Here is a 15,900-nt window from a genome sequence, read left to right on the forward strand (position 1 = left end):
CGCGACGTCGCCAGCGGCCCAGCCAGGTGTGGGCGGGGTCGAACTTCGAGAGACCCCCCCCCCCCCCCGCCCTACTCCTCAGATATAGGTTTCTGCGTCCACCCTTTAGCGCCTCCTTTACTCTTAAGTGGAAAACCTGTATATAGTCTCGTTGTTACAAGTAAATCAATACAGATAAACTACAGATTATTTAATGATCACAACAAGCCTAAGAGATAGGTACTATTTTACAGCTAGTCCCACCTAACAAGTCTAGTATTTGGTAACACCCGGGACTGACTCTCGATTTCAGGGTTCTGGGCGTGGAGGCTACTTACCAAAAAACAAACGCACGAAAAACTACCACCACAAGAAAAAGAACACCTGGACAAACCGACCCTGAGCCACTTTCTTATCCGTTATGCTCTACTGACTGCTACTTACCTACCCCTGCTTCATTAGAGGGGTCTTTGCTGTCCTTGCCCACTTCCCTAAGTAAGGCATGTAATTTACTAGCGAAAAATTCCTTGCTGGACAGAACTGAAAGGAAGTATTAGATGACTTCTAAATTCCTTTTTAAATCGGAGATTGCATAATTATGATATCTGGCCTGTTATAAATTCATGCTGGAGAATTTTGGCAGAATGTTGAAGTGGGTTTTCTGTCATTCATCTTCAGCGACATTGATTTATTCTAAGCTTTCTCTGTCAAGTCTTAAGTCTTATTCCTTTTTTATAATTTATCCATCCTACCTCCGAAAATCCTTCAGTGCCCTGGAGGTTCCCTTCCGCAGGTGCCCAAATCCTCTTTCTTTCCCCAAACATCTGTCTCAGTTTTTCTTACCATAAGTTCTCTTCAGTCTCCAGAGCCAGTGGCTTTTGTCCTACTTGCCCTGCCTGAAATGACATGGTGGAAGGCTGTTTCTAATGTTCATAAAAAATTTTTGGTTTTATTTCTCAGCTTTCTGTTTCTCTGCAGAATTTGACATCGCTGACCATCTTCTCTTTCTGAATTGTCTCTCCTTCCCTGACTTTGGTGATACTTAAGTATCCTAGAGTTCCTTTGAATACTCTTGGCACTGTCTCACAGACTTTTTGTCTGTCCTTGCTCGTTTTGTTTTCTTCCAGAAAATTGTGCTGACCAATCATTACTTACTTAGTCTCTAAGAAGCAGGTCAGTGGACCCCTCTATAAAGCAGTCTCTGATCACTCAGATCAGATTTTTCCCCAAGGACAGATTTGAGCTTTTCTTTCTGATCACACTTAAGACATTTTTTATTTTTTAATTTTTTTAATGTTTATTCATTTTTTGAGAGAAAGAGAGAGTGACAGAGTGCAAGTAGGGGAGCAGCAGAGTGGGAGGGAGACATAGAATCCAAAGCAGGCTCCAGGCTCTGAGCTGTCAGCACAGAGCCTGACACAGGGCTTGAACCCACTAGGCGAGAAATCGTGACCTGAGCCAAAGTCAGCTGCTTAACTAACGGAGCCACCTGGGCACCCTTATACTTCAGGACATTTTAGTTCTGTTGTTCCATAAGCAGTTATTATTCCTCCTTTGCACTATAATTAATTGGGTGTCTTTTTAATGTAGGTTGGAAGTCAGGGACTGTGTTTTGGGGTCTTTTTCCTCAAATGACCATTTCAATTTGTAACTTTTGAGGGACACTTTTATGAAAACATTTCAGAATTTATTGTATGTCTTTTCAAAAAAATCTCCTATACTGTAGGATCTACAGCAATGTGTTCAACAGCTCAATAAATGTTGATGAAATCTATTCATTCAGCAGTTTAAAGAGACCTTCTGTGGGCCGAGCACTGCTTTAGGAGCTGGGAGATGGCTCCTATCTTCACAATTCTTGTAGTAGGAAACATGGTACATACACATATATGCATATATTCATATATGTCAGATAGTGATCAGTATGGACAAATATGAAGAAAAAAATAAAGCAGGAAGGAGGCTGGTAGGAGGGGGAGTAAGAGATGGGTTGCATATTTAAATAGGGTGATCAGGAAAGACTTCACTGTGATAGTTGAGCAAACATTTGATGAGAGATGAAGGGGTCAGCTATCTGACTACCAGGGGAAAGAGCTTTCCAGGCAAAGGGAAAATTCAGTCCTAAAGCCCCAAGCCAGAGTGGGTGAAGCAGAGTACCGAGGGGAAGAGTAATTGGAGATGAGGTGAGGAGGGATCATGTAAGGCCCCATAGATCACCATACACTCATTAGGTTTTACTCCTTTATTTAATTAAAAAAAATTTTTTTTTAACATTTGTTTATTTTTGAGACAGAGAGAGACAGAGCATGAGCAGAGGAGGGTCAGAGAGAGAGGGAGACACAGAATCCGAAACAGGTTCCAGGCTCTGAGCTGTCAGCCCAGAGCCCGATGTGGGGCTCAAACTCACGGACCGAGAGATCATGACCTGAGCCGAAGTCAGATGCCCAACCGACTGAGCCACCCAGGCGCCCCAGGTTTTACTCCTTTAATGCACAATTGTGAGCATGCTTGCCTGGTCTTTTCTTTTAGTGAACATCTACTTAAATACCACCAAGTCAAGGAATCCTTTCCCAATTCCTCTGGAATAGAATTAGTATAACTTCCTTCAGTGGAACTAGAGAAGTTTTAAATAGTTTTATAAATAGTTTTAATAGGAATTAATGTAGGGCTCAAGATAGGATGAGAGTGTTGGGGAACAAGAAGCCGGAGGCACCCTAAGAATGTCCTGAAGGAAAGGGAGAGAGCACCAAGAAACTGAAAGCAGTTTCATTCCCAGGACAGAAGGTGGCCAGGACTGCTCGTTCTCTCCAGAAGGACATCATACAGGCGCCAAGCCTGGGATAAGAATGTTTTGTCTGGCACCAGATGTACTCATGACCCGGTATGGAATACACTGCAGGTGCAGGACCTGTCAGGATGTCAAATACTACATTGTATGTGCTTGCTGTTTTCAGACAATTTGCAAAAACAAAAGAGGCTTGAGCCAGGGGACCAATGCTTTGGCTCCTGGAGAGTGTCAGCCCCCTGCTTTCCAATTCTCTCATCATCGCACCTTTAGAACCTGTGTCTCTACAAGAGAGGGCTGTATCTCCTTGAAATGCCATCTCTTGGATTTGGAATGGGAATAGGAACAGTAGAGACGAAGTACTCAACGAATTTAATTTGCATGCATAATAGGATCCATCTAAACTCAAAAACTCCAAAATAACAGGATAGTTTGTAGTGCTTAAGGCTAATTATGTGATTAGTATTTCATTTATTTATTTAAAGGTTTTTTTTTTAAGTTTATACACTTTGAGAGAGACAGAGTGAATGAGGGAGGGGCAGAGAGCGAGGGAGAGAGAGAGAGAGAGAGAGAGAGAGAGAATCTCAAGCAGGCTCTGTACTGCCTGATGTGGAGCTGGAACTCATGAAACTCTAAGATCATGACCTGAACTGAAATCAAGAGTCAGACACTTAACGGACTGAGCCACCCAGGCACTCCAAATAGTATTAATTTTAAATAAATAGTGATTAAAAGTGAAGAATTAGAGTCTTTGTTGAACTGTCAAAGCTGAAGCTCCATACTATTAGTACAGACTGATTTGAAATGTTCTTTATAATTAATAACATTCTATCTGCTTTGTAGATTAAGGAAACGGGGGTTGGTTTGGTGTGGTGAGGCACTTTATGGACCCAGCCTGGGGTTTTTGAAGCTTTCCTACCTTTGCTTTATGTCACAAAAACAGATGCTCCATAAAGACTACTTCTGTGTTTCTAGAGTCCAGAATGGTGCCTGGTACCTGGTAGGCATAGCGTTGCCAGATACAGCAAGTAAAAATGCAAAATGCCCAACTAAAATTTTCAGATAAAAAACACTTTTTTTTTAGTATAAATATGTCCCGTGGAGTATTTAGGGGATATCTATATATTGCATAGCAGTTTATCTGAAATTCAAATTTAACTGGGCGTCTGTATTTACTGCGTAACCTTAAGGAGCTCAGTAAATATTTGTTGACTTGATTGGCCTCCTCTCACCTGTAAAATGGAACTAATGACAGACCCGCCTCCGAGGTTGACGGGAGTGAATGAAGCGCCTGGCACACAGTGAGCCTTCAACTTATTTGCTTGCTCCGGGATCAGCTAGCGAGCGGAAAGCCCTTCCACTTTCCAACACAGGAATGATAAGAAGGCCGACTCCGGGACAAATGTACCCAGGCCCTCCCTAGGTTGCCCACACCTGCAGCTCTGGCCAGCCTCTTCCGGGTCAGGTGACCGCGCGCGGTCACGTGACCCGGCCCGAGTGCGGGCGGTGGAAGGCGGAAGTGGGAGCGGAGTTGGGCGCCGCTTCTGTGGCCGCGGCAGGTAGCGAGCGCCGGCGCGATGGGCGCGGGGGGCTCGGCGCGCGGGCGGGCCGGGGGCGCGGGGTGGGCGGCGGGCGGCGGGCCGCGCGTGGTGGGCCGGGCGGTGTAGCCCGGGCGCCGGGGGGCGGCGGCTTCCTGTGGGAGGGGCCTGGCGCGGCGGTTCCGGCCTCCGAGGAGGGGTGTCCCGGCTCCCGCCCGAGCGGGGTGGGCGCACGGCGGGCCGCGCGCGGGGGTTCTTAGAAGTGGACGCGGAGGCGGCCAGGGTTGCGGCGGGCGTCAGGTCCTGCCGGAAGGGGGAAAGGAGCTTTGGTGCCAGGGATGAAGAGGCGTGACCTTTGTGGAGGGATCGGGACTGGAGGAAGGGGCGACTTGGGACCGAGCTGGAAGGGGGCTCCTGAGAATATGACAAGGAGGGAAAGGAGAAATCAGGAAGGAGATGCGGTGTGAACCCCATCTGAGAGTCTCTTCCTTCCTTCTTCTTTGGGAATGGTTGTTACACCAGACTTTGATTTGGGTCCCATTCAGTTTTTAAACTTCAGGAAGGATCACAGAATCTTGATCATTTTGCTTTCGTCACACCCACTTTGTCCTGGTTGGGTAGGGTTCCACTTCTTGGGAACCTAGCCCTGCAGATCATCTTTCTTTGAGTTTTTCCCAGATCTGATCAACTTTGAGGCTTAAAAAAGGAGTGTGGGCACTTTACTCTGGCCATAAAATGGCTTTTAGCCTAAATTGTTGACCACGACCTAGCCCAGCATTACCTCAGCAACACTGCAGAAATCTTGGACACAGTGTCTCTACTGCTTTATGACTTTTCCTCTTTCTTCAGTTTAAATTATTCAGTTTCCCTTACCCTATGATTGCTTATCTTGACACACTGTAAGTAGGTAGGGTAACTAAGAGGTCTGGGTTGTGTTCCTTAGAATTGTGACCTGGATCGTTATTTCAGTATTAAATACTTGTGTTAAAGCTGCTCATCCTTTTTTTCTGCATGCTTACTAAAATTTGCCGAAGTGAAATGAATTTCATGGATGTGATATAACTGGAGTGAATGTTCAAACTGGACAGTCACAGGAGCCAGAGTCGTTTTGGATTACAAGTAGGGGGAAAAAATGACTATGCTTCACAGTTAAAGGGGTGCCTGGGTGACTCCATTGAGTGCCCGACTTCAGCTCAGGTCACAATCTTAGAGTTCTGAGTTCAAGCCTCCATCTGGCTCTCTGCTGTCAGCGCAGAGCCTGCTTTGGACCCTCTGGCTGTCTCTCTGCTTTTACCCTGCTAGCGCTCTCACTCTCTCTCAAAAATAAGTAAACATTTACAAAATTATAAAAAAACAAAAAACGTGAGTTAAAGTTTTTGAAGTATTTGACAAACATTTAAAAATTAACTTCTGTAGCAGCCTTTTGGGTTATGTTGGGAAGGTATTATTCCCATTTCATAATGAGCAAACAGACCTAAGAGAGAGTGGCTTGATTTTTAAAAACAATTTATTGTTTTCTTGTTTCCTCGTCTCTTTCTTCCTCCTAGACTGCACATCCTTCAAGGGTAGGGTTCATATCTTGTTTGGCTGCTACCCTAGTGCCTGTAGTCACTTGGTAAACGTTTGGTGAATGCATGACTTTCTAAAGGTCACGTAGCTATAAGCGGAGGACAAGGCTTTTGAACTTGAGACCTAGCTCTTTTGTCAGACTGCCTTGCCATTTTTTGTATTATTGGTCCATGTGGAAATGATAGGCATAGGAAAAAAGCTTGGGTTGGCTTCTTAGTCTCTTTTACTTAATGATGACTTTCTCAGTTACAGACAGCTTATATCAACATCTCATTTAATTTTCACCGTGATCCTCTGAAGGGCAGTATTATCCCTTCTCCACAGATGAAGAAACAGTTTTGGTGGAGTCCATACTTTAGATTCATCCCAGACTAGTGAATGAATGACTGAGCAGGGACTGAAGCCCAGGCCTTTTAGCTTTAGACCCATTCTCTCTCATTTATAGAAGCAATATAAAGTTGTATTTTAAAAGTATTTTTTCAAGTGTAAAAAGTATAATATTTTAAGGAAAAAATAATGTATATATCACACCAAAGATTGTGAATGTAGAATGCAGTTGACGTTTAAAAAACTACTATGCCATAGATGCCTCTTCCTGGGAAAACAGTCTTTCATTCAAGGAATATGTGTGAGTGCTGCTCTGGGCCAGGCACTGTGCTACAGTTGTACTGTCCAATATAGTTGAGTACTAGAGAGATGCTATGAGTACAAAATACACACCAGATTTTCAAGAGTCAGCATGAAAAAAAAGGGTAAAAGATGTCATTGATTTTTTTTTTAATGTTATAACAAGCATACTATTAATATAGTATCAATATGTACTATATGCAAAAACATTTTAAGTTTATTGGGTTAAATATAATAATGTAATTGGATTAATTTCACCTGTTTCTTTTTCTTTTTTTTAATGTTTATTCTTGAGAGAGAGAGAGAGAGAGAGAGAGACAGAGCATGAGCGGGAGAGGGGCAGAGAGAGAGGGAGACACAGTCTGAAGCAGGCTTCAGGCTCTGAGCTGTCAGCACAGAGCCCAATGTGGGGCTGGAACTCACAAGCCATGAGATCATGGTCTGGGCTGAAGTTGGACGCTCAACCAACTGAGCCACCCAGGTGCCCCTCACCTGTTTCTTCTTACTTTTTAAAATGTGTTTCCTTGTGGGTCACCTGGATGGCTCAGTTGGTCTCACAGTTTGTGGGTTCAAGCCCCGTGTCGGGCTCTCTGCTGTAAGTGCAGAGCCTGCTTCGGATCCTCTGTCTCCCTCTCTTTCTGCACCTCCCCTGTGCTCTCTTGCTCTTTGTCTCTCTCTCTCAAAAGTAAATAAAAACGAAAAAAAAAAAACCTTAAAAATGTGTTTTCTTGAAAATTAAAGATTATATAGGACAGTGCTATTCTAAACACTGGGAATATAATACACAAGAAAAGCAAAAATCTCTGCCCTTGTGGATCTCACATTTTAGTGGGGCAAGGAACAATAAACAAGATAACCACATGAAGTGCATATTATATTGTAATGAAGGAGGGAAGTGGCATGTGGTGTGGAGTGTTGGCTGGGGTTGCAGTTTCCCTTAGAGTCTTTAGAGAGAAGCCTTCCTGGGAAGGTGACTGTTGAGTAACGATCTGAAGGAGCTGAGAGTGGGAGCTGTGTCAGTGCTTCAGGCAGAGTTGAGTAGCCCTAAGAAGGAGCACCGCCGGTAGGTTTGTGGGCCAGCTAGGAGGCTACGGTGGCTGGAGGGGTGTGGGTGAGGGGGAGTAGAAGAGTGAGGTCAAAGAGGTGTTGGGGACAATGGGAGAGATGAGCAGGTCATGGAGGGCCTTTTGGCCTATGGTAAGGATGGTGGCTTTTACTCAGTGAGTTGGGGTCATTGGAGGGTTTTGAGCAGTGGAGTGCAGAAGACATATCTTGCTTTTTATCTCAGTCTGGTTATGGTGCAGAGAAAGAGCACAGAGGGGCAGAGCTAGAAGCGGGGAATCAAGTTCCGAGACTATCACTATGATCCAAGCGAAGGAGGGTGGGGTGGGAGAGATGGAGGTGGTAGAGGTGGTCAGGCCCTGGGTAGATTTTGAAGTATGGTCCACAAGGGTTGTGGATATAGAATGTGGAATTATCATTAAACTGAAAAGGGGAAGACTGTAGGAGGAACAGGGGCTGGGGCTCAATTTTGTTGACATTGATTTTAACATGTCTAATAGAAATCCAGTGGAAAGTGTGTGGGGCAGTTAGGGAATTCTGGAGACAGGCCTGGGTGAAAGAGGTACTTGTGGAAGTGGTTAGCAGGTGGACAGTGTTGAGAGTTAAGACACTAGGCGAAGTCACTTACGGAGTAGTGTTGGTACATATCCAAGAGGAGTGCTTCGTGCAGGAAGTTAAATTTTGTAATAAAATCTCAGGTTATACTGTTACACTACTAGGTATTTTAAACACAGCAAAGCATTGTAGTATATCTTGGTGAACTTGATTTTCTTTCCTTTTCACTTTTCGTTTAAAGATCCTTTTGAAAACAACAAGCTATTTTCAAAAAATTATTATTTTTTTTACATAGGCTCCATGCCCAAAGTGGGGCTTGAAGTCATGACCCTAAGATCAAGAATCGCACGCTCTACATTTTGTCAGTAAGATACTTAAAGAGGGTTCTGGAAAAAAAAAAAAAAAAAAAAAGAATCACATGCTTTACTGACTGAGCCAGCCAGGTGCCCCACTAATTTGTTTTTTTTTTCCTTGAGGAGACTACTCTTCAAGGCGTACATCTTTGTGGTGCCACTGAAATCAATTTGAGTGCTAATTTCTGGAGTTAGTCTGCCTTTCTGGGTTGGTAACCAATTTAGAGACCTCCAAGAATGATGGGAAAGACACAGCCTGGAAGGATGGGTAATGAGTTTTTAATGTTTAAATATTAGTCTTACCTGACATGTATCGAATGCCTATTGTTTGTTGGCTATTCTGTTTTATAGATTTAAAATGGGACCCCACTGAGGTGAAGTGATGTGCGTGAGGTCTTGTAGCCAAGACATGAAAGAGCTGGGATTTGAATCTTGGTCTTCTGAGTTTAGATCTCATGCTTACATTAGGAGATGTGTGGTAGTGGATACACGACCATGAACTCCCATTGGAATCAAATTAGTGAGCTGGTTTGGAGTGATTTTGAGTCACTTTGGACTGTTACAGATTCTGGAATTTCTGGGAGGTGGGAATGAAAGGGAAGATCTTGTTTCCCTTAAAAAGAACTAACTGAATCTTTTTTAGAAAGTTCCTGTCCTAGGGCGTCTGGGTGGCTCAGTCTATTAAGTGTCCAACTTCGGCTCAGGTCATGATCTTACAGTTCGTAGGTTTGAGCCCCGGATCAGGCTCTGTGCTGACAGCTTGGAGCCTGGAGCCTGCTTCAGATTCTGTCTCTCTCTCTCTCTGCCCCTCCCCGGCTTGCACTCTGTCTCTCAAAAATAAACAAACATTAAAAAAAAAATTGAGACAAAAGTTCTAGTCCCTTACTTTTCCCCACAAGCTTGTAAACACTCAATGATTTAAGTCAAGTGTTAATAACTACTTCCAGGAAAATGCCAAACACTAAGACTCAGCAGTCCTGACCTGGGGCAGGTGTCTCCTTCCTCTGGGTCACTCATGCCTTTTGCTTCCGTTTTGTTGTGAGATCTGCTTTCCAGTCTCTTTTATTATTAGCCTGTAATTCCACTGTGCTCCCAAAGATAGGCCCTCCCCTGTCTTTCCCTCTCTCTTTTTATGTACTTGGTCTTTGTACGCATGTCATTTGGCAAAGTTCCGTTCTGTTTGATTGTTTTTCAATATGGACCTTTGGAGAATGGAAGGTAACTCAATGCTGGCTGCAGGAGAGAGGCCAAGAAAGAAGAATTAGTGTTGGAAATAACTGGAAAAGCATGAGAATGTGAAGGAAAGGAGGAATTGTTTTGAACAGACCCTTTTCTTCCACATTTTTCAAGAAGTGAATACCATGGGTGGATCTATAATTATAAATGAGAAGCTCTGCCTGTTTCCACAACTGGCTAATTAAAATTAAAATCTTGGTGCTGGTGAGTAGTTTTTGCTCTTCCCTGGCTCATCTGCTACCTTGAGATCAGTGTTCAGTGGTTTCTTCACTCAAGGCTGAGTCAAGAATTTGAGGAATTGCAGAGCTTAGAATTTTAGCATCAGGAACCAGCTTAGCGTAGGGGCGCCTGGGTGGCTCGGTCAGTTAAGTGTCCGACTTTGGCTCAGGTTCGTGGGTTCAAACTCCACATCAGGCTCTGTGCTGACAACTCAGAGCCTGGAGCCTGCTTCGGATTCTGTCTCCATCTCTCTCTCTGCTCCTCCCCCATTCACACTGTCTCTCTCTCTCTCTGTCTCTCTCTCATATAAATAAACATTTAAAAAAAAAAAAAAGGACTAGCTTAGTTTGTAGTTAATACTTGAAGCACTTACTGTGTGCTGTTTTACTTGACAGAACTCATTTAATCCTTACAGTAATCTTGTAAGTAACATTATTAGCTTCATCTCACAGATAAAGAATTGAGATTTAGAGAGGGTAAGTAACTTGTCCAGTATCACTCAAAAGCTAGGGAGTGGTTAAACCTATTTACCTCTTAGGGGCGCCTGGGTGGCGCAGTCGGTTAAGCGTCCGACTTCAGCCAGGTCACGATCTCGCGGTCCGTGAGTTCGAGCCCCGCGTCAGGCTCTGGGCTGATGGCTCGGAGCCTGGAGCCTGTTTCCGATTCTGTGTCTCCCTCTCTCTCTGCCCCTCCCCCGTTCATGCTCTGTCTCTCTCTGTCCCAAAATAAATAAAAAAACGTTGAAAAAAAAAAATTAAAAAAAAAAAAAATAAACCTATTTACCTCTTCAAGATTGGCTGAAAGGTTTTTGTTGAAGTTGGGTGATAAAAAGGACCAGGTGCTTCAGATGTTCTAAGAGCTGTCGTTTGCTTGCTAAATCTGACGTGTGGTTGCTTTCTTTTGCCAAAAGCTTTTGGAAGACTTATTTCACGGGGGTCTCTCAGAGCAAGAAATCCGAGGTCCCAGAGGGACCCTGTGACATTCACCTTTGTATTTCCAGGACTTGGCACAGAGTGGGGTCTTAAGTATTATTGAAACAGTTACCGTGGCTCTGAACTGGGCAGGGTGAGTAAGAGGGTCTGGAAGGGGCTTAGTCAGAGGCTGGCTGCCTTCCTGCAGAAGGTGACCTTGACCATTATGCTCTCCTGGCTTCAAGAATTAACCCATCCTAACAACCTAAATGTTGAGTTGTCCATCAACTGATGAAGGGGTAAACAAAATGTCATATATCCACATATTGTATAATTCCATGTATTTGAAATGTCCAGAATAGACATTGGAATAGACAATAGAGTCAGAAAGTCAATCAGTGGTTGCCAGAGGCTCCGTGCAGAGAGGAATGAGGGGTGACCGCTAACGGGTATGGAGTTTCTTTTGGGGTGATGATAATGTTATGGAATTAGATAGTGGTGATGGTTGCACTACTTTGAATATACTAAATTGTATGCTTTAAAAGGGTGAATTTATGGTATGTGAATTATATTTCAACAATATTAAAAATAAAGAACCACCCAGTCCTGTTTTCATTGTACCCTCTCCGTTCTGTGGAGATCAAGTGAAGATTTCAGTGCAGGTGACAGCAGCTACTGTCCTCCCATCTTCTGGTGTCACGGCACCACACGTTATTCAGCTCCCTCTGTTCCCAGGAGAATACACTGAAACATGTTCTCCCTGCTCTTTTGATCTCAGGTATTTCAAATATTTTAACTTAAAAGGATTATGATAGATCTTTGTTGTCTTTCTGGATATCTCTGGCAACTATGAACCTGTTGGTGGACCCTTGACGTGTTTAATTTTGCTAATGAGAAGAACTAAGCAGTTACTACCTTAACCAAGAGTTTCTTGTCTTTTAACCAGTTGTGGATTATAGGCAAAGAAAGCTAGCTTTTTATGTATTTATTATCTTTTTTTTAAGATTTTATTAAAAAAAATTTTTTTTTAATGTTTGTTTATTTTTGAGAGAGACAGACAGAATGTGAGTAGGTTAGGGGCAGAGAGAGACACACACACAGAATCCTAAGCAGGCTCCAGGCTCTGAGCTGTCCGCCCAGAGCCTGACACGGGGCTCGAACTCACAAGCCATGAGATCATGACCTGAGCTGAAGTCGGACGCTCAACCGACTGAGCCACCCAGGCGCCCCTAAGATTTTATTTTTAAGTAATCTTTATACCCGACGTGGGACTCGAACTTTCAACCCAAGATCAAGAGTCGCATGCTCTCTGGACTGAGCCAGCCAGGCACCCCTACTTATTTATTTAGTTTCTTATTTAAAATGAAAGGTGTAAGGGCTTTATTTGTTACCTTCAATGTGGAGCTGATAACCCCCCCTGCAAGCTGGTAGTTCAGGTTGTACCACAGTCTAACTCTGAGCTGGAGCCCAGCCTCCTTTTTGGTTGTGAGCCCTCCGGAGATACCCTTGCAAGGCCTGAGGCGTGCCCCTGTCACTGCAGGGAAGAGGAAGAAATTGGCCGGTGGGGGAGGGGGGAGGGGCCTAGCCAAGCAGAAAAGGAAAGAGGTGGAAAGGAGGAGGGAGATGGTAAAGCTTTCCTGGGAAGACTGGAGATAGGCTGCCTGCTACCCTTCCAGTGTAGCTCTCTTTGCTTCATCCTCTGACTTTTCATTAAAATAGTTAACCTTATTCTTAATTCTCTAAAGCTAATCACTCGCTGTGTCAGTAGTGGGATCAAAAATTGTTTTGAGACAGAGCGTGAAAAATACTCATTTTTTTAAAAAAAAGTAATGAGATAAAGCATAATCTGTTTAGGATTCTCTTTTGTGTCTGGAATCACAACTAAGAAACAGTTTGAGGGGCGCCTGGGTGGCGCAGTCGGTTAAGCGTCCGACTTCAGCCAGGTCATGATCTTGTGGTCTGTGAGTTCGAGCCCCGCGTCGGGCTCTGGGCTGATGGCTCGGAGCCTGGAGCCTGTTTCCGATTCTGTGTCTCCCTCTTTCTCTGCCCCTCCCCCGTTCATGCTCTGTCTCTCTCTGTCCCAAAAATAAATAAAAAACGTTGAAAAAAAAAAAATTTAAAAAAAAAAAAAAAGAAACAGTTTGAGCAAGACCATCGCCCCTGTGACTATAGGGGCTTATTTTTGGGAGGAAGTTACTGTGGTCCTGGGGGAGTTGGGCCTCCAAAGGATGTGTTCTTAGAGGAGGACTTGCAGTTTCAGCCTGATGGCAGTTGAGGTTAACATCTTCCAAAGCCTTTGTTGCTCATTGTATTAGTTTCCTTCTCCTTATCTGTGTAACCAATTGCCACAAGCCTGATGGTTTAAAACTAAGTGAATGTATTTCTCTACAGTTCTGGAGGCCACAAGTTTGAAATTAAGGGGTCAGGATCAACAGGGCTTCATCCCTCTAGGCTGGGGTGGAGGTGGGGAGGTTGAGGGGAATTCTTTTTTTGCCTCTTTTAGTGGCTCTAGGTGTTTGTTAGCTCGGAGTTGTAGGATTCTGATTTCTGCTCAGTCTTCACATGGCCTCCTGTCCTGTGTCTGTGTCTTTTCCCCTCTGTCTCTTAAAAGGATGCTGGACCCACTCAATTCAAGGTGATCTTATCTTGAGATCTGTAACTTAATTGCATCTGCAAAACCCTGTTTTCAAGCGAGGTCACCTTCACAGGTTCCAGGGGGTTGGTGCTTAGACATGCCTTTTTGGGTGCTGCAATTCAACCCACTACTCTAATCGAATGTAGACGGGATGTTCTTATTAAAATTAAACAAGGACATCATCCTATGACCTGATTTGAAGAGAAGTCTTTTCCTTTTCTGAATTTAAATTTTATTTATGACCAAAATAATACATGCACATAGTTTAAAAAGCCAAATAGCATTACAAGACTTGTAACGCAACAGCATTTCCTAGCTTCACCCCTCTTTGTTCTTGATTCTTGCTCTATAGAGTTCATGACTTTCAACGGTTTTTTTTTTTTTTTATGGTATTCTGCATTTTTTTGTTTTGTTTTGTTTTGGTTTTAAAGTAGCTCCACTCCCAACATGAGGCTTGAACTCATGACCCCAAGATCAAGAGTCACATGCTCTATTGACTGGGACAGCCAGGCACCCCAACTTCTGCCTTTCTGAGTGACATCCTTATACTGTTATTTTTTAGCTTGTCAGTTTTGTTTACTGTCTTTTTTTTTTTTTTTTTTAATTTTTTTTTTTTCAACGTTTTTTTTCTATTTATTTTTGGGACAGAGAGAGACAGAGCATGAACGGGGGAGGGGCAGAGAGAGGGAGACACAGAATCGGAAACAGGCTCCAGGCTCCGAGCCATCGGCCCAGAGCCTGACGCGGGGCTCGAACTCACGGACCGCGAGATCGTGACCTGGCTGAAGTCGGACGCTTAACCGACTGCGCCACCCAGGCGCCCCTGTTTACTGTCTTTTAACTTACCGAAGGTGAGGATTTAGCTCTCTTTCTGGCCAGTCTCCACAAACACATATTCTACCCTGATCTTCTGAGTATTCCCACATCACAAGTTTTGATTAAATGGTTTATGCTATTATAATTATAAATTTTATTCACAGCTGAGCCACATAGTTTATTAGGATTACATTTCCTTTCATACAACTTTTGTTGTTACTACTTATTTTCTGATTTTTTCATTTGCATAGTTTTCTGTGTTCCTGTCACTAATTCTGCACCAAACTTTTTCTTTTTAATGTTTGTTTATTTATTTACTTTGAGAGGGAGCGTGAGAGAGACAGAAAGAGAGAGAGAATGCAGGGCGCCTGGATGGCTCAGTTGGTTAAGCATCTGACTTTGGCTTGATCTCATGGTTTGTAAATTCCAGCCCCATGTCGCACTCTAGGCTGTCAGAGCCTGGAGCCTGCTTGGGATTCTGTGTCTCCCTCTCTCTCTGTCCCTCCCTGGTTCTCACTGTATCTCTCTCAAAAAATTAAACATTAAAAAAAAAAAAGAGAGAGACCCTTTCAACTCAGAGTCCTTTATAAGAAAGAGAGTGCCCAGCTGCGCACTCGCAGGTGGGGGGGGGCAGAGAGAGAGAGAGAGAGAGAGAGAGAGAGAGAGAATCCCAAGTAGGCGAGCCCATTGTGGGGCTCAAACTCATGAACTGTGAGATCATGACCTGAGCCGAAATCAAGGATGCTTAACTGACTGAGCCACTCAGGCACCCCTGCACCAAACATTGTGATAGAGCTAAAGTTCTCCTTTTTTAAGTGCATCAGATGCATCGTGTAATTTTTCTTCCGTTTTCATTCTTTCATCTAGAGATAACACTTCGTATAAACTCTCTGGTCTGGACTGATTGCTTTTTGGGCTGTTACACTGTAATACCTTGGGATTTTTTCATCATTCACCTCAGAATTCCTTTTGTCTTTCCCATTTGAATCCCCACTATCCATCCTCTTTCTTCTTTACTCTCCTGGAGCACATCTTTCAGTAGCTTCCTGAGGAAAGCAGTTTGGGAGGAATTTTTTTGAGATTACAAATCTGAAAACACCATTATTTTCCAGCCATATTTGATTGATGCCTTTTTTTGGTCATAGAATTCTAGATTGAAAATAATTTTATCTAAAATCTGAAAGCGTTGCATTGGCTTCTTTGCATTTAGTATTACTGTCTGGAAGTCTGATGCTGCTCCGATTCCTCTTGTTTGTAAATGTGACAGGAAGCTTGTTTACCCTTTGTTCTCCTGTTCTGAAATTTCATGGCATTGTGCATTAGAGTGGTTTTTTTTTCTCATCCATTGTTCTGTGCACTCCTTGGGTTCTTTCTGTCTGGAACTGTATGTACTTCAACTTAAGAAAAATCTTCTGTAACATTTCTGTGCTGATTTCTTTCCCCCTTTTCCCCCTTCTCTATTTCTGGACTTACTCTAAGTTGGACAGTGGACATTTAAAATAAATTCTCTATTTTAAAAAAGTTGTTTTTCTCCTATTCTTTTTCTTTTGGTTCTACTTTTTAGCGTGTGTCTTCACTTTATCAGCTTTGTTTTTTTCTGTCAGCACTGTCCTTTCTA

At 43.4% G+C, this 15,900-nt stretch overlaps 1 protein-coding gene across 1 annotated transcript in view; it reads left to right on the forward strand.

Annotated features, from left to right (window-relative positions):
- Nucleotides 1-4,213: 4,213 nt before the first annotated feature.
- The window catches only part of WWP2 (WW domain containing E3 ubiquitin protein ligase 2), a 155,129-nt gene continuing 143,442 nt past the window's right edge, over nucleotides 4,214-15,900 (forward strand). Inside the window, exon 1 of the mRNA XM_058707642.1 lies at nucleotides 4,214-4,320. The gene's annotated coding sequence lies outside the window, so the exon portion shown is untranslated. The remainder of the gene's footprint in view (nucleotides 4,321-15,900) is intronic.

Source organism: Neofelis nebulosa, chromosome 17 (genome assembly GCF_028018385.1).
Source record: "Neofelis nebulosa isolate mNeoNeb1 chromosome 17, mNeoNeb1.pri, whole genome shotgun sequence".
NCBI lineage: Eukaryota > Metazoa > Chordata > Mammalia > Carnivora > Felidae > Neofelis > Neofelis nebulosa.